We start from the raw sequence: 12780 nt of genomic DNA, 5'->3' as shown, positions 1-12780 counted from the left end.
ATTGACTTATAGTAGATGTACAATATCATGTAAGTTACAGGTGTACAATATAGTAATTCACAATTTTTAAAGGTTATACTCCATTTATAGTTAGCCTATAAAATACAGGCTATATTCCCCGTGTTGTACAATATATCCTGGTAGATTGTTTTATACCTAATAGTCTGTATCTCTTAATCCCCTTACCCCTATATTGCCCCTCCCTCCTTCCCTCTCCCCACTGGTAATCACTGCTTTGTTCCCTATATCTGAGTCTGCTTCTTTTTTGTTATATTCACTAGTTTCTTGTATTTTTTAGATTCCACATATAAGTGATATCATACAGTAAACAAACAACAAAAAAAGTTCTTTTAATAATGAGAGTTAGTGTTCAAGTAAAACGCTGTTTTCCAAGTTCCTTGCCCTGAGAAAAGTAATTCCAATCATATTTTCACTGGAGTCTAGATACGTGGAGAGAGCCCAAGACCAGACAATAGCAACTGGCATAATATTCACAGTACAATTCAAAATGCTTTTTTAGGTTAAGAGATACAAACTACCATGTATAAAATAAACAAGCAACCAGTATATATTGTACAGCACAGGGAAATATAGTCAATATTTTGTAATAACTTTAAATGGGGTAAATCTGTAAAAATACTGAATCAATATGTTGTAAACCTGAAACTAATCATATTATAAATCAACTATACTTCAATTTAAAAAATGTCTTTTAAAGCCCAAACACTCTCTCTGTTCTTTGTTCAAAAATTTATTGAATATTTTTCCTAACTACATTTTAAAAATAAAATTTATTTAAAACAAAGAGCATGAATAAATTCTGACATCTCATCAGGTGAGGGATATCTTTCCTTTAAACAACCATTCATGAAGTTATTGTACAAACCACCTGTAAAAGGAGATACGACGGTCCCTGAAAGTAACTTAAATAATTCGCACCCTGTTCTCCTAATCAGTGGAGCAATTCTGATATACCCCAAAACATGCAGACTTGTTCTCAAAACCATGTTCTTTAAACAAATATACTGTGCAAGATACATTAGCTATTTTTGTGCTATGTTATAATATCTATTAAAGCAGTTTATTTGAAAATTAATTCTGTACGAACTAATTCTGTATGAATTCAATAAAACTAAACATTACAATTTATTCAAGTTTTACCTGAAGATCTAAAAGCCCTCTGAAATGGTCTTTTGAGGGAAAGGGGGTCAACATAAACCTTGAAAGGCTTTCCTATTTAAGATTATCTTATGAAGTTAGGAACTGTATGAGTGAATCAATATTTATAGTCACCTTCACATATTTTCTACCCTAGGCTTTGGTTTTACTAGTTTTTAAATTCCATGCCTTGGCTCATGCCATCCTCAATATTTATTATAAAATTTACTAACATGTGTACAGTAGTTTACAGTTTATAAAGCATGTTCATGTCACAGTATCTCACTTAATCTTCCTAAAAGCCCTCTATGATAACTACTACTCTAAGTCCCATTTTGTAGATGAGGAAACTGAAGATCAGAGTCATTAAGTAATCTGGCTGAATTCAGACAACTGGTAAGTGAATGGCTGATCTGGAACCAGAACCTTTGAAAAAAACTTTTAAAATACTGTAACAAGTGGGCTTCCCTGGTGGCGCAGTGGTTGAGAGTCCGCCTGCTGATTGCAGGGGACACGGGTTCGTGCCCCGGTCCGGGAAGATCCCACATACCGTGGAGCGGCTGGGCCCGTGAGCCATGGCCGCTGAGCCTGCACGTCCGGAGCCTGTGGTCCGCAACGGGAGAGGCCGCAGCAGTGAGAGGCCCATGTAACGCAAAACAACCCCCCCACCCAAAAAAAAAAAACCTGTAACAAGCTTCTTTACTAGACTCCTGCTGAAATCCTAACTATCCTTCCAAAACACTGCTCAAATGCCACCTTGCCCTAAAACAGTCCCTCATCACTCAGGCAGTAATAATCTCTTTCCTCTGAACTCCTTATCACTTATAACACACTGCCTCACACTTTAATTATCTGTATATATATCATAATATCTCAATGTGCATGCACATCTGGGTGCACATGCAGACACAAACAGCCCTAATTCTAACACTCTGTGTATAAGAAAATAAAAGATACCATCATTTAAGCTTCCTGAGGATAGGGGCCATGTCATCCTCTTCTGCACTCCCCACACTGCTTAGCACTATGCACGAAACAGCACAGGTGAAGTTCTTACTAAATACTTGTCTGACTAGTGTCTTAATATGGATGGTATCATGAAACGTTCCAAAAAGAGTATTATAAAAGTGTGGAGTAGGAGTGCTATCTATACTCTACATGTTATAGGCTTTAAATGTAAGTGAACATTTTGTATATTTTTCTATATCTCGTCACAACTCCCCTTTGCCTTTACAGAGCACACACAGTAGCCATTCATACTTGTGAAGGGGAAAAAAAGATCACTTAAGAACAAATATGTAGACTTTTCAGCCAAAATGTCCAAACTGATATCAGAGCGACTATGTCTAAGTAAACTGGCAAGTGAACAGTGTGCTTTCCATTCATAAGAGTAAACCAGAGCCTCATTTCTATATTGGATGAGCTGGGAAATCTAATAAAGGATTGGATCCTTGGGCAAACAGAAATTCCCAAGGGGAATGCAATACGTTTTCTGTAAGGGATTATCTTTCGGCTAGTTAGTAATATCTTTCCTAAGATTCCACACAAATGCTACTTAAACTGTATCTATCACTAAATGAGACAATTTTTTCACAAATGATTGACTTCTCCAAATAGACAAAATTTCTTCCTGTTGAAAATTCTGCATCAGTGGGTCAATGGGAAAGATTTTTGAGATTTTGACAACACAGAGAAACCTAACAGATCCAACGTGAACAAGTACAAGTTAATACATGTGGAAAAATAACCTGAACTATTGCCTACAAAATGAGTCTTGGGAAGCACAGTAGAATCTACAGTAATTGTTTTTTGAAGAGATCAGTCCAAACTGGAACCGCTACAGCCAAGGGGGTGAAAAAGCTTTGAAGCCTGGCAGGAAGGGGACTGTCTGAAAAGAAAGGTGTGGTATATCTGAACCTAAAATTACCGTTTGAAGCTATAGTCATCATATGTCAATAAGCCTGTAACACACCGTGAGAAAAATGACAACATCCATGTTCCAGAGATTAAGAGACCAACTATTTAAAGAGATGGTATTTTCACTTATTAAGTGAAAATCTCAGCAAGTATTTCAGCATATCTATGATCTTCCCCACTCTTTATGATTTCTGCAGTGTAAATAAACATCCTCCAAAACTATACTATTTGCTGAGAGATGAGAAAGTAACTGAGGCAAAAACCTGTGGCTGCAAATTACATGAGTTTAGGTTTAGTATATCATCCCCATGAGGGGCACTGTTATCAATCCAAGCTCAAATTAATGCACAAGGTCTAAAGAGAACATGCAAAAAGCACACATTTCACATTAAAAAACTACTTAATTATGGTAACAGAAAAAACTTATATACTATACATAGAGAATCCGAAAGATGCTACCAGAAAACTACTAGAGCTAATCAATGAATTTGGTAAAGTTGCAGGATACAAAATTCATGCACAGAAATCTCTTGCATTCCTATACACTAATGATGAAAAATCTGAAAGAGAAATTAAGGAAACACTTCCATTTACCATTACAACAAAAAGAATAAAGTACCTAGGAATAAACCTACCTAAGGAGACCAAAGACCTGTATGCAGAAAACTAGAAGACACTGATGAAAGAAATTAAAGATGATACAAACAGATGGAGAGATATACCATGTTCTTGGATTGGAAGAATCAACATTGTGAAAATGACTATACTACCCAAAGCAATCTACAGATTCAATGTAATTCCTATCAAACTACCAACGGCATTTTTCACAGAACAAGAACCAAAAATTTCACAAGTTGTATGGAAAAGACCCCAAATAGCCAAAGAATCTTGAGAAAGAAAAACAGAGCTGGAGGAATCAGGCTCCCAGACTTCAGATGATATTACGAAGCTACAGTAATCAAGATAGTATGGTAGTGCACAAAAACAGAAATATAGATCAATGGAACAGGATAGAATGCCCAGAGATAAACCCATGCACATATGGTCACCTTATCTTTGATAAAGGAGGCAAGAATATACAATGGAGAAAAGATAGCCTCTTCAATAAGTGGTGCTGGGAAAACTGGACAGCTACATGTGAAAGAATGAAATTAGAACACTCCCTAACACCATACACAAAAATAAACTCAAAATGGATTAGAGACCTAAATGTAAGGCCAGACACTATCAAACTCTTAGAGGAAAACATAGGCAGAACACTCTATGACCCTATTTGACCCACCTCCTCCTAGAGAAATGGAAATAAAAACAAAAATAAACAAATGGGACCTAATGAAACTTCAAAGCTTTTGCACAGCAAAAGAGACCATAAACAAGACGAAAAGACAACCCTCAGAATGGGAGAAAATATTTGCAAATGAAGCAACTGACAAAGGATTAATCTCCAAAATTTATAAGCAGCTCATGCAGCTCAATATCAAAAAAACAAACAACCCAATCCAAAAATGGGCAGAAGACCTAAATAGACATTTCTCCAAAGAAGATATACAGATTGCCAACAAACATAAAGGATGTTCAACATCACTAGTCATTAGAGAAATGCAAATCAAAACTACAAGATATCACCTCACATCGGTCAGAAGGGCCATCATCAAAAAAATCTACAAACAATAAATGCTGGAGAGGTTGTGGAGAAAAGGGAACCCTCTTGCACTGTTGGTGAGAATGTAAACTGATACAGCCACTATGGAGAACAGTATGGACGTTCCTTAAAAAACTAAAAATAGAACTACCATATGACCCAGCAATCCCAATACTGGGCATACACCCCGAGAAAACCATAATTCAAAAAGAGTCACGTACCACAATGTTCATTGCAGCACTATTTACAATAGCCAGGACATGGAAGGAACCTAAGTGTCTATCGACAGATGAGTGGATAAAGAAGATGTGGTACATATATACAATGGAATATTACTCAGCCATAAAAAGAAATGAAATTGAGTTATTTGCAGTGAGGTGGATGGACCTAGAGACTGTCATACAGAGTGAAGTAAGTCAGAAAGAGAAAATCAAATACCGTATGCTAACACATATATATGGAATCTAAAAAAAAAAAAAAGTTTTGAAGAACCTCGGGGCAGGACAGGAATAAAGACACAGATGTAGAGAATGGACTTGAGGACATGGGGAGGCAGAAGGGTAAGCTGGGACGAAGTGAGAGAGTGGCATGGATATATATACACTACCAAATGTAAAACAGATAGCTAGTGGGAAGCAGCTGCGTGGCACAGGGAGATCAGGTAGGTGCTTTGTGTCCACCTAGAGGGGTGGTATAGGGAGGGTGGGAGGGAGATGCAAGAGGGAGGAGAAATGGGGATAAATGTGTATCTATAGCTGATTCACTTTGTTATACAGCAGAAACTAACACACCATTGTAAAGCAATTATACTCCAGTAAAGATGGTTAAAAAAAAAGAACTTATGAGTGTAATAGCAATTCTCTATACTAATTGCCTATGTGTGTATTTTTGATCACTGGATACAGTTTAAAAAATTCTTCTTGCCTATGTTTACATTTGTTCTGATTGTTAAGTGAAATGTAATTTTATGTTTGTTGGTTTTAATTACAAAACTCTTTAAGGCTATATTTTGTATGTCCTCCCCCATCCCCCAATTTTGCTCTTATGGTAACTGATTTTTATTGTATTTTTACAAAAATCATGGTCTGTGACAGACAGGCCAATCAAAAAAATTGGGGTTTCAATACTGATAATTGAGAAATACTGATAATTTGAGAAATACTGGGATAGACAAGTAAACAGGCAATTACAATAAACTGTGATAAAGGCTAGCACAGGAATAAATATATCTTAGTAAGTATTTCTGCATTTTAAATTTAAAATTTTTTATTATAGAAGTTTCAAACATACATGAAAGTAGAGAAAATATTGGGTTGGCCAAAAAGTGCCTTCGGTTTTTAAGTAAAAATAAAAGACACATTTTTCATTTTCACCAAGAAGTTTATTGAACAATGTATTCACCCTTCTGTTCTACTACCTTCTGCTGTTTTTCAGGTTAAGTTCATAATTCCATCTTCCCAAAACGTTTTATCTCTTTGAGCAAAGAACTGTTCCAGGTGCCTTTTACAGTCTTCCAGGGAACTGAAATTTTTTCCATTAAGAGAATTTTGTAAAGACCTAAATAAATGGACATCCAAGGTGCAACATCTGGTGAATATGGTGGATGAATCAGAACTTCCCAGCCAAGCTGTAAATTTTTGCCTGGTCATCAAAGAAGCACGTGGTCTTGCATTATCCTGATGGAAGATTATGCATTTTCTGTTGACTAATTCTGGATGCTTTTCGCTGAGGGCTGCCTTCAGTTGGTCTAATTGGGAGCAGTACTTGTTGGAATTAATCATTTGGTTTTCTGGAAGGAGCTCATAATAGAGGACTTCCAATTCCACCATATACACATCACCTTCTTTGGATGAGGACTGGCCTTTGGTATGGTTGGTAGTGGTTCATTTTGTTTGCCCCATGATCTCTTCCATTTCACATTATTGTAGTGTCCATTTTTCATAGCCCGTCACAATTTGTTTTTAAAAAAGGAATGTTTTCATTACGTTTAAGTAGAGAATTGCATGCGGAAATATGGTCCAGAAGGTTTTTTTCGCTTAACTTATGTGGAACCCAAATATCAAAGTGATTAACATAACCAAGCTGGTGCAAATGATTTTTAGAGCTTGATTTGGGTCTTTTGAGTACGTCAGCTATCTCCCGCGTGGTACAATATTGATTGTTCCCAATTAATGTCTCGATTTGATCACTATCAACTTCAACTGGTCTACCTGACTGTGGAGCATCGTCCAGTGAGAAATCTCTAGCACGAAACTTCGCAAACCACTTTTGACACGTTCGATCAGTCACAGCACCTCCTCTATACACTGCACAAATCTGTTTTTGCATTTCCGTTGCGTTTTTACCTTCCTTGAAATAATAAAGCATATGCTGAAAATGTTGCTTTTTTCTTCCATCTTTAATATTAAAATGGCTACACAAAAATTCGCCAATTTTGATGTCTTTTTTAAATGCATGCTGATGTGACAACTGTCACATACAATCTAACAAAATTGTTTTGAACGAAGTTAAAGACAACTAAGTGCTTCCAGAGCCATCTTACAGAAAAAACTGAATGAACCTTTTGGCCAACCCAATAATATAATGAATGCTCCAGATTTAAAAGTTATCAACATTTTGCCATACTTGCTTCATTTATCCTTTTTTCCTTTCTTTCCTTCCTTCTTCCCTCTCTCCTTCTTTCCTTCCTTCTTCTTTTTTGTTGTAGTAACCTAAGGCAAATCATTTTGTTTCACCCTAAAGACTTTTTACATATCTCTAAAATAAATGGCATTTTCTTACACAACCACAGTACCATTATTACACCTAACAAAATGAACAACTCTTTTAATACCATCTAATATGCAGTTTGAATTCAAATCTCCCCAGCTGGTTTATTTGAGTCAGGATCCAAATAAGATGTATATTTTGTATTTGCTTATTTTGTCTTTGTAATCCTTTTATTCTGGAACAGCCCCACACTGCCACCCCCACCTTCCTTTTTTTTTTCCCCCATGCTACTTTACTGACTTCTTAAAGAAACTGGGTCAGCCTCATGATATTATTTAACATATTCTTCTATCTTCCATATTTCCTATAATATGGAATTCAAGTATAAAGTATAGAATAGATTCAGGTTTAAATTTTTTTGGAGGGTGGTGAGAATATGTCATAGGTGCATCTACTTGGATAAATATAACGTGGTTCTCCTGCATTTAGGAATGCTAAGATTGATCAGTGAGTTCGGGGGTGGGGGAGTGGTAATACCTTGATCCTTCAATTAAAGATTCTCGTCACTTTTCCTCCTAATATGGCTCTCAAGCTCCAGTGTACGTCAGAACCCTTAGTGGGTTTGTTACAACAAATTACTGGGACCTACCTTCAGAGTTCCTGATAAAGTAGGTGTTGGAAAGGGCCCCCAAATTCATATATTTTTAAGAGGTGCCCAGGGGAAGTTTAAGATATTGGAACAGGGGCCACACTTTGAGACCACAGCACTAATATTAATATTTATTGGTACCTTAATCAATTATTTCATTGGGGTTACAAAATTGTGAGTTTCTAATTTTGTTTTATTCCTGCTACATTTATTAGATGAAATTTTTCTGCTGTCAGTAAGGGCTATTTAGTTATCCTGAAATACAACTAAAACAGGTCAAGAAGTATGAATGCTTAATTCTTCCTCATTAAGTAACAATTTTCAGAGTAAGGGGATGGCACGCTAGCTACTTTCAATGATAACTAGTAAGATTTGTGTTTATTTTTTAGCTTGCTTTTTTTTCTCTCTCTCTTTTATGATTCTCTAAAGTATCATAATGACTGCATGGATTTTTATATGTTCTACTATTTCAATCAACTACAGTCATCGCTCGTTTTGATGCTCAAATTTTCCCATCTTTGACCAGTGGGAACCCCTTTATACTGTTTTTTTTAAAAAACATGACCACAGAAATAATGCCTTTGTTGCCTTCTGGCAGAATAAAAATGTCTGATGCTTATCTTGAATACTTCCTGCCCCCAACCAGGAATCAGTAATTTTTTTCAAGAAGCCTTGGTTGTTTTTACTGGGGAATGGTATCTGGGTGCTCAAGGCACTTTCTACTACTGGGTTGGTACTGTTTCTAAGCCTTTTCAGGGACAGACTAGGAAATAAGTGAGGAAAAAAAAATAAATGAATTCATTCCCTTTCAAATTTGGCATTATAGGAATTACTTTTCTTTGATTTTTATATTTGTATTTCTTTTTCTCTTATATAAAAGATCCTGGTTCTTAACATTAACATAAATTACTTGCTTTATCCTACAATACACATGAAATAGTTTCAAAATAGCTGTACTAATACTACTACTAACAAGAAAATTACTGATGAAGTTGAAAAGCTAACATTTCTTTGCAGCTCTTTTTAGCTTGAGATTATATTGTCCTAAGAATATACTGTTTTATCTAAATACTACCTTTTAAAGTTACTTAAAAGCTAGTTCTGTGTGGTGTGTTGCTAACACAATATAAAGATAGTATACTTATGTGCTTGTTTACAAATATTACGGGTTATTTTTCTTTCTCCTCTTTGATTTAACCTTATTTTTTGATCATGTAAAATACTTACCTGTTGTTTAATATGATGCTGAAGTTAAAACTATGTAATAAGGGACTTCCCTGGTGGCACAGTGGTTAAGAATCCGCCTGCCAATGCAGGGGACATGGGTTCAAGTCCTGGTCCAGGAAGATCCCACATGCTGCGGAGCAACTAAGCCCGTGAGCCACAACTACTGAACCTGCATGCCACAACTATTGAGCCTGTGTGCCACAACTAGTGACGCCCACACACCTAGAGCTCATGCTCCGCAACAAGAGAAGCCACTGCAATGAGAAGCCCGCGCACTGCAAGGAAGAGTAGCCCCCCCCACTGCAACTAGAGAAAGCCTGTGCGCAGCAATGAAGACCCAACGCAGACAAAAATAATTAACAAACAGTGTAATAAGATATAGTCTGAGAAGACCTGCTTCCATCCCTGTTTCCTTCCTCTGCCTATAGGTAACTGTTTTTATTAGTGTTTGGTTTACCCTTTCTGTGTTTCATTTTATATGTGACAATATGTATATATATCTCACACTAAAACGTTTATCCCTTCTTTTCTCCACTTCGTAGCATTATATAGAAATCTTCCACATTCCTTTTACAGCACTGCAGATACTTTTAGTATTTAATAGTACGGTGCTAAGATTGAAGGCTCAGGAGTCAGGCTGCCTGGGTTCAAATTCTGTCTTTACAAACTTGCTAACTATGTGAACTTAAGCAAATTACTTAACCTCCCAAAACCTTCATTTGGTAATCCAAAAATGGTAATAATAATAGAATCCACCTCACGTAAAGATTAAATGAAAAAAAAGCAATTAAAAAAGAAAAAAACCTCTTCATGGTGCCTTGACACACATAAATGCTCAAAACATTAGCTGCTATTATTTCAACTATGATTATTACTATTGCTGTTGTTATTATATTTTCAGGGGTTGACTCAGGCTACCTTCCTTTTCTAACTACTATCTACCCATTAGCCCCTTATGATATGATTTGGTTCACACTCCACCAACCTTGCTTTAAAGTTCCTGGCAACTTCCCTAGGCTAAAGCCAATTACCTTTCCTCAGTTCTCATCTTTTATGACCTTTCAATTATATTTTATACTTAACTGGTTTCCAAAATAAACATCTCTCCCTGTTGATTCTGTGTCTGTCTGGTTTTCCTCCATCTCTTTCACTAACTGGCTCTTCTTTCTCTTCTAACCACATAAACCTATCATAGTATAGTTCTGGCTTTTTGTTTTTCTTTTTCTATACTCCTTCCCTCTTAGAATTAACTCTCACCTTCCTGTGGGTAATCTTTGATCTGCTTTAGTCTTAGCTGGATGATTTTAGTTTTCTTTCATACTTTTCTCATTTGTTGCCTGTCTCAGGGATACCTCTTCAGTCACTCCAGTCAAAATATGTCTTAACATCTGGCCTGGAACTTTCTGGTCACAGACTCTATTGAGAATCTAATGAAAATTACACTTACATACAAACACACACATAAAATTTTATGTGCAATTTCAAGGGGGTCTATAAAATCTTAAGTTTAATCAAGGTTACGAAATTCTTCCTTGGAGGATTTCATTCCCTGATTAGAATTTTTATAAAAATAACCTCCAGATCTGCCAAGCACATTTGACCTTTCAGCAGCTACTCTATTGTGTATTTAAACAGATTTTTCTTTCTGCTACTGCAGTGTTATCAAGACTGAGCTCATCCTTCTTTTTATAAACTTCATTACCACCTTCTAAGTCACTATAACTATCATCTTACAGTCACTCAACCTCAAAAATTCAAGAGTCATCTTCTACCAACCCCTGAATTAAGTATAGCTGAAGCCCCAATAAGTAGGTTTCAAGATTTAAATGGTATAATTAATCAACGTTTTCATATTGCTTTTATAGATTGTAAGTCTAGATTTCAGGGCACAGTGCGTGACATAATAAATGCTCAGTAAATCTTAGTTGCTCTCAACATCATCATCATCAACATCATCATCATCATTATCACCACCACCACCACCACCACGTGGCATCCCTTATCTTTCCCCAGGGATAAGGAGCAGTTTTCCGAGCCTCTTAGCAAAGTGGAGAAACCAAGCCAGCTGACTCTTCTCAAATTTCAGGAATGTCAGAATCTTTGAATGACTACCTTTAAGCTTAATGCTCTTCGGCCAGAAATTATTAGCATCCCTTCAAGCTGGAGCTGAGTAACAGTCCAAAAGATTAATACTTTGTGCGATTAAATATTTAATATTATGTTAAAAAGATTTAATTTGTAATTTCATCACTCTAATCTGGGAGTAAAGTAAAAAGGCTGATGCCAGTTTAATATTTTATGCTTAAATAGCCTTAAAAAAACACCCCACCTCAGATAATTAAATCCCGGTCAGAGGTTCCTAACCCACAAATTTACAAAGACTTCACATTTCTAATTACTAAATTTGAAGAGAGACTGCATTTTCAGGAATGTGACCATTATGAATCCTGAAGCTCCAGTAAGGTAATCAAAATTGGTTCATTTGTTTTCTTCAAAATACTTTGAAGATCCATAAGTTTCCATCCCCAAATTCAAATCTCTATTCATCTTTTTCTCTAACATTCCTTTCCTCTAATCAGTACAAAATATTACTATAAAATAAAACTCTATCTTACTGTAGATCAAGACTCTAGTCTTTGTCAATTTAGCCTGTGCTGGTTCTAACCAATTACTCTTGGAAAAAATATAATTAAGAAAGGAAGGTCCATTAAATAAAAACCTGAAGAACAGTTTTTAGCACATTAATATATGTACCACCTTACACTGTAAACACTAACAGAAAATGGATTAGGTGTATGATCCATATTGAATTAGGATAACATGGGTTATCCTAATTTTAAATATTAGATTATAATATTACTTATACTATTAAATTACATTAAACTTTTAACCTTGAGATACATTTATGAATATGAAACTATGGATTTTAAAACATTTTGCTTTTTTCTGTTCATTTTTGTAAGTATATAATCATTTCAAATTGGGTGTTTGTCAAAAATTAAAGGAAATTGTTGCTTGTGGTATATACTCTGGCAATTTAGTTGTGCTTTCAGCAATTTCCCTACATTAGACTGTTTGCATCTGTTAGACTCTGAATCAGTTCAAGCTATGTGGAACTACTGAAACAAACCACAATCTTCTGAGAAGTAAGATGAGTTTTTAGTTACAGAGTTTAAAGTTTTAAAGATTATTTACAATCAACTTCTGTGACTCTACTTTTAAGTTTTCAGCAACACTTAAAAGCAAATATGGTCAAACTTTTCTAACATTACATATAAACCACACATAGAAGCCAACAGACTGCAATATCTGATGATAGTAATTGATGCAAACAAACTGATGACTTCAAAAAATTGTTGTATCTTTAAAAAACACATAAGTAAAATAAATCTCTGATTTCCTTGTACCTAGGAAGATATCAAAATATAGCAGAAAAAGTTATGGAGTCAGACAAGCCTGATTATGAACACTGTTTCTA

The 12780-nt window shown here is 35.6% G+C and overlaps 1 protein-coding gene across 3 annotated transcripts in view; it reads right to left on the bottom strand.

Annotated features, from left to right (window-relative positions):
• SIK2 (salt inducible kinase 2) overlaps positions 1-12780 on the bottom strand; it is a 140333-nt gene that overhangs the window by 48654 nt on the left and 78899 nt on the right. The gene's annotated exons all lie outside the window — the stretch shown is intronic.

This window comes from Mesoplodon densirostris, chromosome 7 (assembly GCF_025265405.1).
Source record: "Mesoplodon densirostris isolate mMesDen1 chromosome 7, mMesDen1 primary haplotype, whole genome shotgun sequence".
NCBI classification, from domain to species: domain Eukaryota; kingdom Metazoa; phylum Chordata; class Mammalia; order Artiodactyla; family Ziphiidae; genus Mesoplodon; species Mesoplodon densirostris.
Note: the sequence above shows the minus strand (reverse complement) of the source record. Positions and strands in the feature narration are given on the sequence as shown.